Source organism: Microtus ochrogaster, chromosome 10 (assembly GCF_000317375.1).
Source record: "Microtus ochrogaster isolate Prairie Vole_2 chromosome 10, MicOch1.0, whole genome shotgun sequence".
Classification (NCBI taxonomy): Eukaryota; Metazoa; Chordata; class Mammalia; order Rodentia; family Cricetidae; genus Microtus; species Microtus ochrogaster.
This window is the reverse complement of record NC_022016.1, coordinates 29,491,299-29,506,249: the sequence shown is the minus strand read 5'-3', so window position 1 is coordinate 29,506,249 and position 14,951 is coordinate 29,491,299.

The window sequence follows — 14,951 nt, the reverse complement described above, 5'->3', positions numbered from 1 at the left end:
GCCATCATGTGGATGCTGGGAATTGAACTCAGGACCTCTGGAAGAGCAGCCAGTGCTCTTAACCTCTGAGCCATCTCTCCAACCCCCTACAAAGCTAGTCTACAGAGCCAGTTCCAGGACAGGCTCCAAAGCCACAGAGAAACCCTGTCTTTAAAAACCAAAAAAAAAAAATAATAATAATAATCTAATGTGTAATTGTCTTGAATCTCATACACTAAAGTTCTCTATAGCTAGCTGTTTTGATATTCCTCCATGTTGTATTATTCCAGCATTGACTTACAAAGCGTTCTATCCTTTGTGCACACTGCTTTTTATTCCCAGCTGCTAAGTAGATGTAGATAACTTTCAGGTTAGAGGCATTCCCTATTAAGGAATGGAACTGGGAGTTACAAATTTATATATTAATATCCATTTTATAAATATTCAAGAGGAAAAATGACTGATTGTATTCTAAGTATGTGTCTTACTGTGTAACAACCAGCTGATATATTTTTTGAAATTGTTAGACTTAGTTTTCATTCTCATCATTAGTGAGGCTCTCCAGTGACATGTGATATGACATTACTCACAACTTTAACAAGTCTAATGGATATTGAATGCTGTGCCACTTTGATTTAAAATCAAAATTTGGGGTAAATAATGATGACACTTTTGAAATAATTCTCTCCCATAATTGTGGGTATGAATTTTAAGTTATTTAAATTATTCATTTTGTGGTGCCTTTGTTTTAACATTTCAGATTTTTATATTATGTTTCTCTTCTTTGGGAATATGCATTTAATATTCTGTACTCTGTGCTTACCATTTATTTCTTCAGAAAATATTTTGCAAACAGAAGGTTTTGTTCATTCATGAATCCTCATAGTCTTTTATTTTAATAAATTGAGTTGCTCTCTCTACTTTGTCTCGTGTAAAAAAGTTTGCCTTTTTATAATCCATATTTTTCTATGTTATAATTTAATTTTTGTTTCCAACTCTGTTAGTGATTTTTTAAAATGCATTATCATTTTTCAATGCTGTTTTCTCTCCAACTGGTCTACATATATTTCTTTGAAGTTATTTCACAATCTCTATTAGTATAATTTTTTGGCACTTCTTAAATCTGATAGTAAAAGTCCTTGAATCCTGCTCTCTTTTCCCAGAATTAACTTGAATTTTTGAAATTTCTGGTGGTCAATACTTATTTTAGAATTAATTTATCAGATCATGTGGGTGTCATTTGTGGAAAGTCTTGAGGTTCCTTTACTACTCAACAAACACTGATTTCAAGGCCATGCACATGACGTGTCTTTTCGGTTTTAGTCTCACCTTTGATATCGTTTTACAGTTTCATTGTGTATTTGAACAGGTTGGTCAATTTTTCTCTAAGAATTGTCTATTTTTGTGGATAATATGTAACTGTTTTTCCAATTATATTGATATTTGTAGGGTAAATTGAATTTTTTTCTTTTTGTTTTTTCTGAAACAGGGTTTCTCTGTGTGTCCTGTCCTGAAAATCCCTCAAACTCAGAGATCTATCTGTCTCTGCCTCCTGAGTGCTGGGTTTAAGGATGTGTACTGCCGCCACCTAGCCTCAGGAAAACTAAATTTCATACGTGAGTTTAATTCTACTATTTTCGTCATGATCTACAAATAACCAAGGTTCAATCCTTATTATGTTCTTCACAAAAGTTCAGCAAGTTTTTCTAATAACTTTTAAGTTATCTTTATTTTCAATGACAGCTTGAATTTTTCATTTTAATACACGAGATATGAGAGATGTTGCTTTTAGATTTTATCCTATGATTAAAATACATTTATTTTTTCATATATGAACTTTTTAATAACATTTTTGCAGTTAAAATATATTCCACTATTTTGTGCCTCAGAACACAGTTCAACAGTTCTGTTAATCAAAGGAAATATCCCAGTTGCTAGGCCAGCAAGTGGAAGAGGTTGACGGTGTCTGCTTGCTCATTTATCTATCATCTGCTGCAATATTGGTCCCTCTTTTCCAGGAGTAATATGCCTTGTTTGACATTTAGAATGAATTTGGTCACCTCAAATTCTCTTTCTGTTCATGGAATGGTATGAGATCTAAGGTTTAGAGGTTCTTACCTATTCATGTCAGAGCAAAACTAAAAGTGGAAGTGTGTTCAGGACATTGATGAGAGAGGAGTGATAATTTAATATTACTCTTTTTGTGTTACCTGCATACAAGTTGCAGTATAAGAGCAGGCTGTATGGTTAAATACTACAGAATCTTTACTGTCTTGCTTGAGTAGGCATTTATTTTTCAAGCCTCAATAATTGTAAAAATTCAAATATAGTGAAATGCAATGCATGTGTACTTTCAAAAAGTGTGAAAAATAGAGCAGTGTAAAGTATTCATACAAGTCCAAGATGGACATCAGAACCAAAGTCTAAGCAACAGAACTCAGTTAACAAAAGTATGACACATTGAAGATGGCAAATTTATTGTTTTTATGTGTGAAATGTGTGCCACACTCAGAGAAAAAGAGGATTAATTTATCCTTTAGTAGGTGAAGTTTATGTTCAGTTTATGTCTGCCACAGGTAATAGATTTATGAATGATGTTACCAAGTAAAATGAGACTGTCTTAATTCTGACCATAGTAAAACATTAAAAGTGAAAGATTCCTGACCACTCCAGTTCTACCCGAAAAACCACTATGGGTAATGATTGAGAATAAACTCTGTGAAAGTGTGTTATCAGGATTAATAGTACAAACTACAGATGAGCAAAATTTACCAGTTCCCTTTTCCCTTGACACACTTGGAGTTCATTACCTAAGTGAGACTGAACAAAATACATGGTATTTATGATGTGCTGAAAAAATTTCATTTCTCATTCTCATTGTTCTCTGAAATTATGCTCATTTAGAGCAGAGATCACTTTGCCTCTGCTCATAGTTTACCTGTAAAGCCTTATAGGGTGCTTTATTTAATACCTGGACAGTTTGATTAATAAATATTTGTTGAATTAATATGCATGAATTTGGCATCTGAAGATTTACTGAACTATCCTTCCACTAAAATCTTTTTTATTCATTCTCATGTGCTGCATTTATTTGACCTGAACTATTTATGAAACATTTTTCATATGCCAGGAAATATGCTTTATGTTCCAAAGAAGCAAAGATAAAAAATAAAAACAAACAAAACATAGTTTGTCCTCATTGCAGAGCGTTAAACTCTCTGCTTAGTCAACAATAACTACCCAGATTGAAAAATAAATTGCTAAAGTGCAACCTTATCAAGTGGTTTTACTGGCTCTGAACTTGACACATAAGAATGGACACTGAGCAGGAAATAATTCCTTATCAATAGATACAGAACACATACAGCCTGGAAAGGAACTAATCTTACATGGAGTGATGCTCTCTATAGTTGTGTCCCCCAGACGTCTAAACATTAAATGAATGTATTTTATTATTTGGTGTCTGATGGGACATATTGCAGTTCTCTGCACTCATGCATTCATGATGGATTATAGAAGCACATGTTCTTTCACTTTCTTGATGCCTTACTCATGATGTGAGCAGTTATCTCTCAGCGTGTTACTTCCGTATATAGCTTGCTGTCACTGAAGAGCCCAAACTGTAGGACAAGATACATTTTGTCTCCATCTACAGCCATCATCTCATGTAACTCATAGTAAATTGAAACTGAGAAAAACACATAGTGAACATTAGTTTATCCTGCATAAGCTTGCGGGTTTATACTCCACAGTAGTGCCCTGGTGGTATTCTAGCATCTCATACTCTAAGAGACTCAGATGTCTTACAAACTGGGTGTAAATGAGGAGTGAATTCAAGCAAATTGCTCTGCCTTGCTTCCTTGAGTACCGTAGCCTAAGGGCCACTGATATGCCTGAAACTAACTTTGCTCCATTTCTGTTCTATATAAATGAACCAGTATTCCATCTGGTGTTTGATAATGTCCCTGCTCCCCTGGCAGCTCAGATACCAAGAACAAACATATGGAAGAGTCCTTAGTTATCAATTAGGACAAGTAATAGAGTTGCTACTCTTTTTCTCCTTTGGTTACTAATGAACGGTATTCCCCTTACACATTTCCATTGCATTCTCTCAACACAAAGCTGATGGCAGTGGCATGGGATTTATTATCCCTGAGAATTTGATACCTTAGCTTCCTTGACAATTATTATATTTCTATTACATCTGTAATAATCCTATTTGATATGTTTAAATTTAAAATTTGTTTGTAAAATTTTCCCTGTCCTAGATCTAGGTTCTCATTACAGTTTTGCTCTGTTCACACAATATGAACTACTACTGTTTAGTAATATAAGTACTACAGTTTAGTAATATAAGTTATAAAACATGGCAGGCACTATTGTCCATTTATACTATCACTGTAATACCAATGTAGATAATATACTGCCAACTGAATCTGCTTCTGTTTGTTACAGAGTATCCATTGCCTTTTTTGCCTTGGGTATGACTTCTACAAATGCTGCTGATTGTGGAGTCTCCCAAACATCAGAACTATAAAGTAGATACGTCTATTTGCAAAGTTGTGTCTAGAAATATAATTATAACTACAAAGAGACTTTTCTCTGTATCAAAACTTTATGGAGAATTTTATCCTTAAGTGTGTAAAAGTGTGGGGATTGACTTGTCCAAAAATCTGTGAACAGTCAATAATCTAGAATTCAGGAACGAATTAACTACTTAAGTATTTGATCTAAAACCTGGAGGCAGGAACTTCAAGAAAAATTTCAGTGTTAATTTTTAAATAGAATCAATAATTTGTGTGTGTGTGGGGCGTCTGTCTTTGATATTAAGGCCTTCAGTTGATTATATGAGACCTCGCCTCATTATGTATTTAACTGCTTTACTCAATGTCTAAAAATTTAAATTACACATAAAAATGATTTCTCTACTAACAAGCTCTACGTGGATATTTGGCCAAATAACTGGGCACTGTAGATTAACAAAGTTACTACATATGATTAATTATCATAAACCATTATCTCATGTGTAATTTTGTTCTTCCAGTTATATTGGTTTTACTGCTTATGCACTAATAATAGTTAATGGATGATGTTAAACATAAGTAGGACAAAATGGCTGTCATAGTACTTACAAAACATAAATAACTTCCTTACACAGAGATCTCTGATTAAAAGTTCCTTCCTATGCCTTCTTTTTAATCATCATTGGTAGTGGTACCTCATCCTTACAAAGAATTCTAAGTAGAATCACATATGTAGTGAAGGGAGAAAGGGAAACTAGTGATGACTGGGGACTTAATGTGGAGGGAGAAGGTAGGATAATAAAGAGGAAAGGGACAGGGATGAATACATAACATTAAGGATGCTTTAAAAACCCATGTAGAGACAATATTGTATAAGCCTAATTGATATAAGCTTACTAGAAATTCATGTTAATATATATCATGTAGGGGCTGGAGAGATGGCTCAGTGGTTAAGAGCATTGCCTGCTCTTCCAAAGGTCCTGAGTTCAATTCCCTGCAACCACATGGTGGCTCACAACCATCTGTAATGAGGTTTGGTGCCCTCTTCTGGCCTTCAGGCATACACGCAGGCAGAATATTGTATACATAATAAATAAATAATTAAAAAAAATATATATATATATATATCATGTATTTATATGTATACATAATTTAAATGGAATTGTCCAGCATGAAATGGAAATAGCAATACTGTGACCCATAGACTATATACAAAAGAAAAAACTGTGTCAGGCAAGAAGCACATACCTTCAAGCGACTGAGCAGAAACTTTCAAAAAACTATATCAAACAATATTGGCTATTAATAGTGCCTTGGATAGTCCCCCAGAACTCTACGTAAATACCCATCATTCTGAGTAGTCATTAACTCTAGTCAGAGGGAGGGGAAGAATCTATCTGAAACTGACTTGGAATTTCCCTCTCTGAGGATTGACTCACAGGTTATCTAAATGTGCTATACAGAGGAAAACAAAGACACAGGGAAAAGAAGGTAATGTCTGGGAAAAACCAGCAGTTGCCAGAGAAATAAGATGTGAGGTAACAAGTCACAAACCTCGTGATTATATTATAGAATAATAAAAATGGATTAATTTAAGTTGTAATAGCTAGTTAATAATAAGTCTAAGCTAATAGGCCAAACAGTTTGTAATTAATATTAAACCTCAGCGTGGTTATTCAGGAACTGGAGGGTGGGAGAGAAACCTTCAGTTACAGGTTCATGTCTCCTTGAAAGTTTCACACTTTTCTAAGCATTTAAATATTGTCTTAATATTAATGATACCGCTCATGGGTTTTTATATTAATTCATGAATATCTGAAATCCTGCTTTTAGAAATTGTGTTATGATAACAAAAATAATCTTCTTTGTACACTTTTCCATTCATACATTTAATTTTCTTTATGCTGGAACTTTATTATAAAAGTAAAAATATATTTAATAATTTTATGTCTTACAATATAAATTAACATTTCTGGCATGAATAATAAAACCCAGAGACAGATTTGGGGTTCAGTCTGAAGATCAGAAAAACAAAGCAGCCAACCACTTTTACCTCTACCAAAATTTTCAAACCAAAGGGACAAGATCCTGTTTCCACAAATCCTCAGGCTCCACACTCCACTGAGTTCCTGTCTCTCCCTGTTTTATTCCTTTCTCCACCCAGCCATATCACTCCTGTCTTTCCCTCCCTATTGCCGGGGTTAAAGGTATGCGAGCACAAATGCTAGAATCAGTTTGTGTGAGCTCTATTTCTGTTTTAGACAGATTCTATCTTGTGACACCCAAGGTGACCTTTAACCAGAGATCCATTTGCTTCTGTTTTCTCAGTCCTGGGATTAATGATGTGTACCACCAACTACTGGCCTGTATGACTGACAAGTACAGCTGCATTGCCCTCTTATCTTCAGGCAAGCTTTATTTATTAAAACACAAATAATATAGCACTACAAACATTCATATTATCCAATGAGATATTTTTGCTTATTGCTTTCTTCATCTGTGGAGCTCAAACTAACAAGCAACACACTGGAGTTCAGTTTTCCTAGAATTCAGTACTGTCTAATGGGTTCTAAAAAGTAGTTCTGACTTAGCTCAAACTCAATGAGCCTTCTAAAGCCAATAGTAGACTTTATGTAGAGTTATAGAGTCTCAAAGTCAATCTTCAGAAGTCTGGGAATGTTTCTTAAGATTGTTCCTTAGGCAACTTCAGCTGGTAGAGTTGTTGATGTGAGTCTAAGATCTGAAAAGGCTTGGCGAAGTAGGTAGATGGCACATGCAAGACACATTGTCCATTGTCAGGTCAGTGAGGTAGGTTGAGTTATGTCCCTTACATTAATAGAAGGGTAGAGTTTGTGCCATGAGTCTAGAATAGCTACCTGGAGATGGAAATTGAGGGAACATAATGGAGGTGCGTGTATTTGATGGTACAACTCTAAGGTCCCTAACTGAAGGTGGGACTGAAGGAATGAAACAAGGCAGGCACTGGAAACATGGTCCTCAGGCAGAGTATGTGCATGGATCTCGGACTACTACCTGGAAAGTGACGTCCTCAGATTACAGGAATGGATGAAGTTTAGCTAGTGTCCCTACCTAGACATGTGATCCAATGGCAGTGCAGTTGGGAAAAATTCACAGGGATGCTTCTTACTCAATTATGCCACATGATTTGATTAAAATTTGCACACACAATTTGAAATGTTGTTAACATCTGAATTTCATGGATGTTCATCCTAGACCCTGAGTCAATCTTTTTATATTGTAATTTAAAATATCAGAGTTGTTTATTTCATTCCTAGGAGACAAAATCACTGAGCAAACTTCCCATTCCTCTGACTTTTACAATCTTTCTGCTCCCTTATCCATAATGATCTGTGAACCCTTGATGTAAGGGTGTTATTGTAGATGTCTTTATTAGACTGGTCTCAACAACTTTGAATTTTGATTTGTTGTGGTTTTCTATTGATCTTTTGTTACAAAGATAAGTTTCCATGGAGAAGGTTAAGGACTAAATATATGTGAAGATAAAGACAAGTATTTAATGTAGTTAGGAATTAGCTATCTTTGTTAAGTGATGGTTATAGGTTCTCTTATAAGATCCATGACTTCACTAGCTTGGAGTAGTAGGCCAGATTTCTAATACCCTACATGATTTTCCTCTGGTTAAGTCTAATTAAAGTGCTTTTGGTGACAGCCCAGGAATGTACACTTACAGTTATCAAACTATGCTGATTGCTGTGGTTCATAGGCAACACAGGTGGATAGAACTTTTGATTGTTCCCCCTCTTTGGAAAATTTCATGTTGCCTTCTGCCACCATAGAAGCTAATCAAATACTTTCAGTTCAGTTCAAGCTCAGAAGCCTCTCATCCCAGAGCCGTGAATGTATGGTGTCTTTAGAAGTAGACTTGTATCTTCCCTCTCTACAGGACAACCAAGGACAACAGAAATAATCTACAATATTTTATGAAATCTCTTCGACAGCTCTGATCAACAACTCAAAGGAGAGTTTTTCATGCATGACTGGTGTCAGAGTTTTTGTTAGATGGTCTTCGGCTCTTAGAGAAAGCATTGTTATCTCATCTGGAAAAATTACACTTAAGCACTTTATGTGTAACTAATTATACTCTGACTTAAGCGTCATATAGGTATTTTTAGCAGATAGCTAGTCATAAGATTCCTTATGATTTTATAGATATCTTGCTAATATTTTTTCTTTCTTTTTTCTTCTATATTTAGCTCATTCCATTTTCCTAGTTAGAGGCTCTCATTTTGAACATTTTCTCCTTGAGATCAATTATAATTCACTAAATATCCTTCAGGGTACCCTTTGACTTTCCTGGTTAATGCAGTTCTTCAAGTTTGTATACTCACATCTGAATATTTGGAACTAGGGGTTTTATATAAGAAAGAACATAATATGTTTGTCTTACTTGGTTTAGGTTGCTTCACTTAATCTGATGTTTTCTAGTTTTATCCATTTACCTGAGAATTACACATTTTTTATTTTTTATAGAACAATATTCCATATGTTGTTCCATATGTATATTCCATATACACCATATTGTTATTATTCATTCATAGTGGAAGGAGGTCACACCAGCATGACTGGCTAAATATAAGCTGAAAACGGTCAGCAACAACAGATGTGATAAAGTGTACATGGGAAAGACCACAAAGTCTCAATCCTACACAAATAACCGCAGGTAACTGGAAGGTGCAGAAAGAGGAAGAAATAGTCTTCACAAGAAGAAGATACCAATTGATTATCTAATACCAAATGGTAATTCCTGAATACATACATGCATGTAAAATTATACAGACTGATTAGGATATAAATGGATATATATATATATATATATAGAGAGAGAGAGAGATAAAGGGTTTTGGATGGTGTTTGGAAATGGAGAACGTCTAGCAGGAGTCAAGGGGAACCATAATCAAAATATATTTCACAAAATATAATTAAAATAAAAAATCAAAATTATCTTTAAATCAATAAAACTAAAATTAAAATAGAAAACCAAAGTGTACATAGAGTAATACAGGAGAAAATCGAAGCCTTCATCAAAAGTCACAGAAACTTATGGGGAATGTTTACAGGAAGAAATGGAAGCAGAGGAGTAAAATCTGGGGCAATATCTTTGATCGACATAGCAGAGAGCTGACAGAGAGAGACCCTGGGCAAAGCACCAAACAGGTCAAGCCAATATATAAACCTCCTCAAACTAAATGAAAGCGGGTCCGATGGAATTACTTTTTAAAATGTATCTAGTGTGGCCATGTCTTTGTGTGTGTAAAAGCCAAAATGCATGTGCCATATGTTGTCTGTGGTGGATGAAGAAGACTGCTCAGCATTTGGTTCTCTCTTGCTGTATTGTGTTACCAAAAAATGTAAAACAGGTTCTTGGGCCTCACTATTGCCTCCAGCCACTGAGCAGTGGCAGTTCCTCAAGTTGACAGTTGTAGTCAGAGCTGGTAATACTATTCTGCTGTGTAACCTTGGGAGAACTTATGTAAAATGTCTTATAATTATGTATAATTTTTTCATCTTTATTCTTATTTGGGATTTTATACTTAGGAAATAATCTAATAACATTTAAAATAATAAGCATGGAAATATTTGCTATAGCCTTCTCTAGCAAGAAGCTTAACCAACTTTAGAGGACATGTTAGAAGAGGTTGATGCATCAATATGGAAAAACTACCCATATATATTAAAAGAATAATTAATGATTACCATTCATAACATTAAAGACAAAATTTCAATACAAAGAAAGAAATATATGCATGGTAATGGTATCTGCATTATAGTGGTGACTACTTAAAAATGTGTATGGAAGAGACTATGAAACATTAAAATAGGAACAGAATTGGGGCAGATGTTTAAAATCATCATTCTTTGAGAGTTTTTCTTTAACATGATGTCTTTTTACAAAGAAAAGAATTAATGAACCAATTTTTATTATTCTATATCACTGCAAGCTTACAAAATGCATACTAATGAATAGAAAGGAAACCATTAGAATCCCGAACATCATTGACCTAATGTGTATTGAAGAAGAGTCTGACCTTCAAGATAAAGAGAGAAAAATGAAAAGAAAACTATTATGTATTAACCAAGTAACTTTGCCAATATCTGCCAGGGAAATGAGACAGGAAACAATCACTGTCCTCACTGACCTTCTGAGTATCCATGACACAGTATAACTTTGAGGCTTCAAATAAAAATGCAGTCTATTGTACCAGACAGGAAGCTTTGCACTTTCATTATGCATATAATATCTAATAGATCTTTTGAAATCATTACCTGTCAAGAGCGGAAAAGAAAGGCAGAGCGAAACCTTGAAGAATAGAGTTTGTCAAGGGTCAAAGTAAATGGCAATATACTTTAATAAGCAATAAGCCGTACATTATTTCTGGGTGGCCTAGACACTCAGTGGACTGTGGCATTATATTGCATTGCAGAATAGTTTCTTAGTGGCCTAGAATAATCTGCCAGGTTTATATCAGATTGTCTGTAACTTAAAAAAAAAAGAAGTCAACACCATGTAATTAGGAAGATATAATTTTGAGTTACCAAACTTAAGGCACATTAAATATTTACACTCTTTCTAGCTTTTGTCTAGATCACCATTTCTGTATGTTAATCATAAAATGGAAAGGGAAATTTGTGTTTTCCAAGGTTCTCAGCAGTCAACAGATGAATAAATCATGCATGCCAATAATATAGTAGAATGCATATATCACAAAATGCTAATTTTATTCCTTAGCATTAAGAAGAAGAAACCCCCCCCTTTTTTGTTTCCAGGTACATGGCTTTTACCTTTGCATACTTATGGCACAGTAACTGTTCTTGTATCTAATGATATGAAATGACACATAATCAGTTAATATTGGCCTAAATATTATGTGGTTCACTGCCTAGTGGCAGAGTGACTGACTAAAAGGAATGAGCATGAGCAAAGTGGCCCAGATCCTAGCTTGTATTGGTAGAAAGCTACTGTTATCTTTCAAAAAACCTGACTCCTAATTTTCTCATTGTAATATCAGAAGCTAGTGTCAATACTTATTGGGGTTTTTAAGGGTCTTACCAACTGAAGCCTAGTTTCTATTTGGAACCAAGAATAATTTATTCATGTTCATCTCAACCTGACACAAAAGAAGCAATGACATCACTTTGATAAGTATTATACAATAGCAAATATAATTTGACAATATAATAACATTGGGCATTTGACAGGTATAATATTGCACATTGGTAGTCTCCTTCTTCCATATACTAACATTGGATCTCCAAGACATAGTCAAAAAGTGCTTTTGCTCTGAATTTTCAATAGGTCAAAAGAACAGAATATATTTTGAAAATTTTCATAAACTGTAAAAAGTGAAGGAAGTGAATCTCAGGATTTGTTTGAATTATGCAAGCTAGCAGATGTATTTGAATATGATGGCAAGTGTTGTGTGTCTAGCCTAGGTGAATGAGCCTTCTTTCTTAATTTATCAGTCTCAGAGCTCACATAATAGTGTTTCTCCAAACTCTAAACCCGGGATAGTGACATTAAAAATAAGAAATCCAATGTTGAAATCTGAAATAGTAAGTCATCCACCATTATTCTTTGTTCAAGAGCTAGATCATTATAAGCAATATGATAATGATGAAAAACAAACTTGTAGTTAATGGAACGACATAAGAATTAATAGCACTGCTACCCATAAACAGAGTCATCTGATATTTGATTAAAATGGCAAAATATATACTTGAAAAATAAAGCTTATGTCATAAATTATGCTGAGAAAACTGTTTGCTGTTGTAGAATATTAGTTGAATATATGTTACCTTTGTTTATGATATAGAACTTTTGTTTAATGATGCAAAGATGTGTTGCATTCTTTCATGTTGCATTTATTTGATTGCATGAAGCTGTGTTACTTTGTCTAAAATACCTGTTTGTTCTAAGAAAGAGTTGAATGGCGAAGAGCTAGACCTGAAAGAAAAATAGGTGAGGCTGGCAGGCAGAGAGAATAAATATGAGGAGAAATCTAGAAAGAGATTGATCTAGGAGTGATAAAAGAAGGTACTAACTACCTAAACATACAGCCAGACACAGAATATGAAGGAAAGAAATGATATACAGAAATTAAGAAAGGTGAAAGCCCTGAGGCAAAAGGTAGATAAGATAATTTAAGAAAAGCTGGCTAGAAAAATGTCAAGCTAAGGTTAGGAAAACGTAACAAAGAATAAGCCTTTGTGAGTTTATTTGGGAGTTAGGTCGTGGGCCACTAAAGAGCCGAAAGAAGAGAAAAAAACAACAACCACAGTCTCCATGTGTAAGAATTGATCTAAAGCCTATCTTTGACTCTGTAAACATTAACTCTAATCAGGTAAAGACCTCAATATGAAGATGCCAGAATAAAACAAAGGCAGCTTGAGACAAGATGTACATGTCAGAAAGGGCTTTCTGAATAGGGATCCATTTACTCAGGAATTAAAACTAACCCTAATGAGTGAGAAACGTGAAACAGAAAGCTTCTGGACAACTGAGGAACAGTCAAGTGAAGGAAAAACTTTGAGTATGGGAGCGAATTTTTGCTAGATGTGTGCATGACAGAGTATTAATTACCAGGATATATAACGATCTAAAAACACAATGATTTAGAAAGCAAACAATCCAATTGAAAATGCTCTGTAGGTTTCAACAGTGACATCAAACTAAGAACCCAAAACAAATAGAAGTATTTCAAAAAATGTTTATCGTCTTTAACAATTAAGTGATACAAATTTAAAGAACTTTGAGATTTCATCTTACCCACTCATAATGGCTGAGATCAATAAAACAACTTACAAGAAACACTGGTGAGGATGTGGTGAAAAGGGAACCCTTAATCCCCGTTAGTAGCCATGGAAACCACTCCAGCCACTCTGGAAATTAGTATGGATAAATAAAAATTTAATACAAGTAGCTAAGAAAGAAAAATAATCAATAGCCCTATTCACTCACAGTCTATCAACTGTAACAATGACCAGCATAGCCAGATATCCCTAGATGTGCAATCGTGACATTCATATTTGGCAGCAATACACAGATAACTGAACTCAAAGCCTCCTTAACAGGATGAAAATCATCCCCAGTACTGTAAATCTAGCCAACAGCACATGGCTATGGAGGACATGGGTCTTAGATAGGAACTTACCACCACTTCCCCCAAACACTATAGTCCTAACTACATTCTAATCCCCATAAAGGTCTGTCTCACACTTCTCCAGAGAAGTCCCACCAATCACCCCACCCTGGAAAACTTCATCCCTAAGAAACATTATACAAACCCTGTCTTCTGCTCAGTTATCTACTGTTTCTCTTCCAAGCAGAGGCAGGCACCTCTTAGGTTGTTTTCTCTCAGTAAACTCATGTGTATTGTTGGCTGTGCGGTGTTACTTTGTGATATTCCTTGACTTCCAAATGACATGATCCCTGTCTCCACAGAGCTGTAACACTTAAAGATGGTAGCTATAAATACCAGCTAAGATCACATGATGAGTTGCAGAAAAAAAAAAGATTTTAATTGACTTAATTGGCATGAGTGTTTCTGTCACATTTTGTTAAGAAAGTATTTTCTTTCTTTGTTTTCTATATCATGTGATGTAACATAAATTAAGAGAATATCATTGATTATAATATTTAAGTTTAAGATTTTGAAAGAATGTTCCCCAAGGAACATTGTCACCATTTCTAAATTTATCATGCATTTGTAATTGTACCTGGGGTAGTTTTATCACGTTAGGTATAATTATGACCTTGGTATTGTTTTTATTTGGAGGTTAAGTCTGATAACAGAAAGTAAAATTGTATGTTAAGTGAGATGAGATGGACTTGGGATGGGTTTAATTGCTGGTCAACTTAACTACGTCTGAAAGTAATTGAAAGCCAAGCATCTGGGTATACCTGTGAGAAAAACCATTTTTATTCCTAATCTATTGAGGTTAGATGATCCACCTTTAATTTGGGCCATTCCTTCTGCTGGCAGCCTATATGAAAGACAATGAAGAGAGAAGCTTGCTCTCTTTGCCTATATATGTTTATCATTGCTTAGCTGGCATTAGTGACTACTGGAATTCTGGTACATACTTAAGACCTTTTGACATTTCCAACCTTGCAGACTGAACAGCATTTTTAATCCTGAACGTTTCATTGGTATACAGTCATTGTTGAACTAGCTGGACAACAGCCTGTTAGTTATTCTAGTAAATTCCATATATTCATATAGATATATTTCATATAAACATATTCATATAGGTATATTCATATGTAATCCTACATAGATATATGAATATAGCTCTGTATTCTATGTATATGAATATAAATATGTCTATATGAGATTAATTAGAGCATACACAAACATCTATACATATAAACAAACACATAAATAAGTATATGTGTAAATATTATTTTTT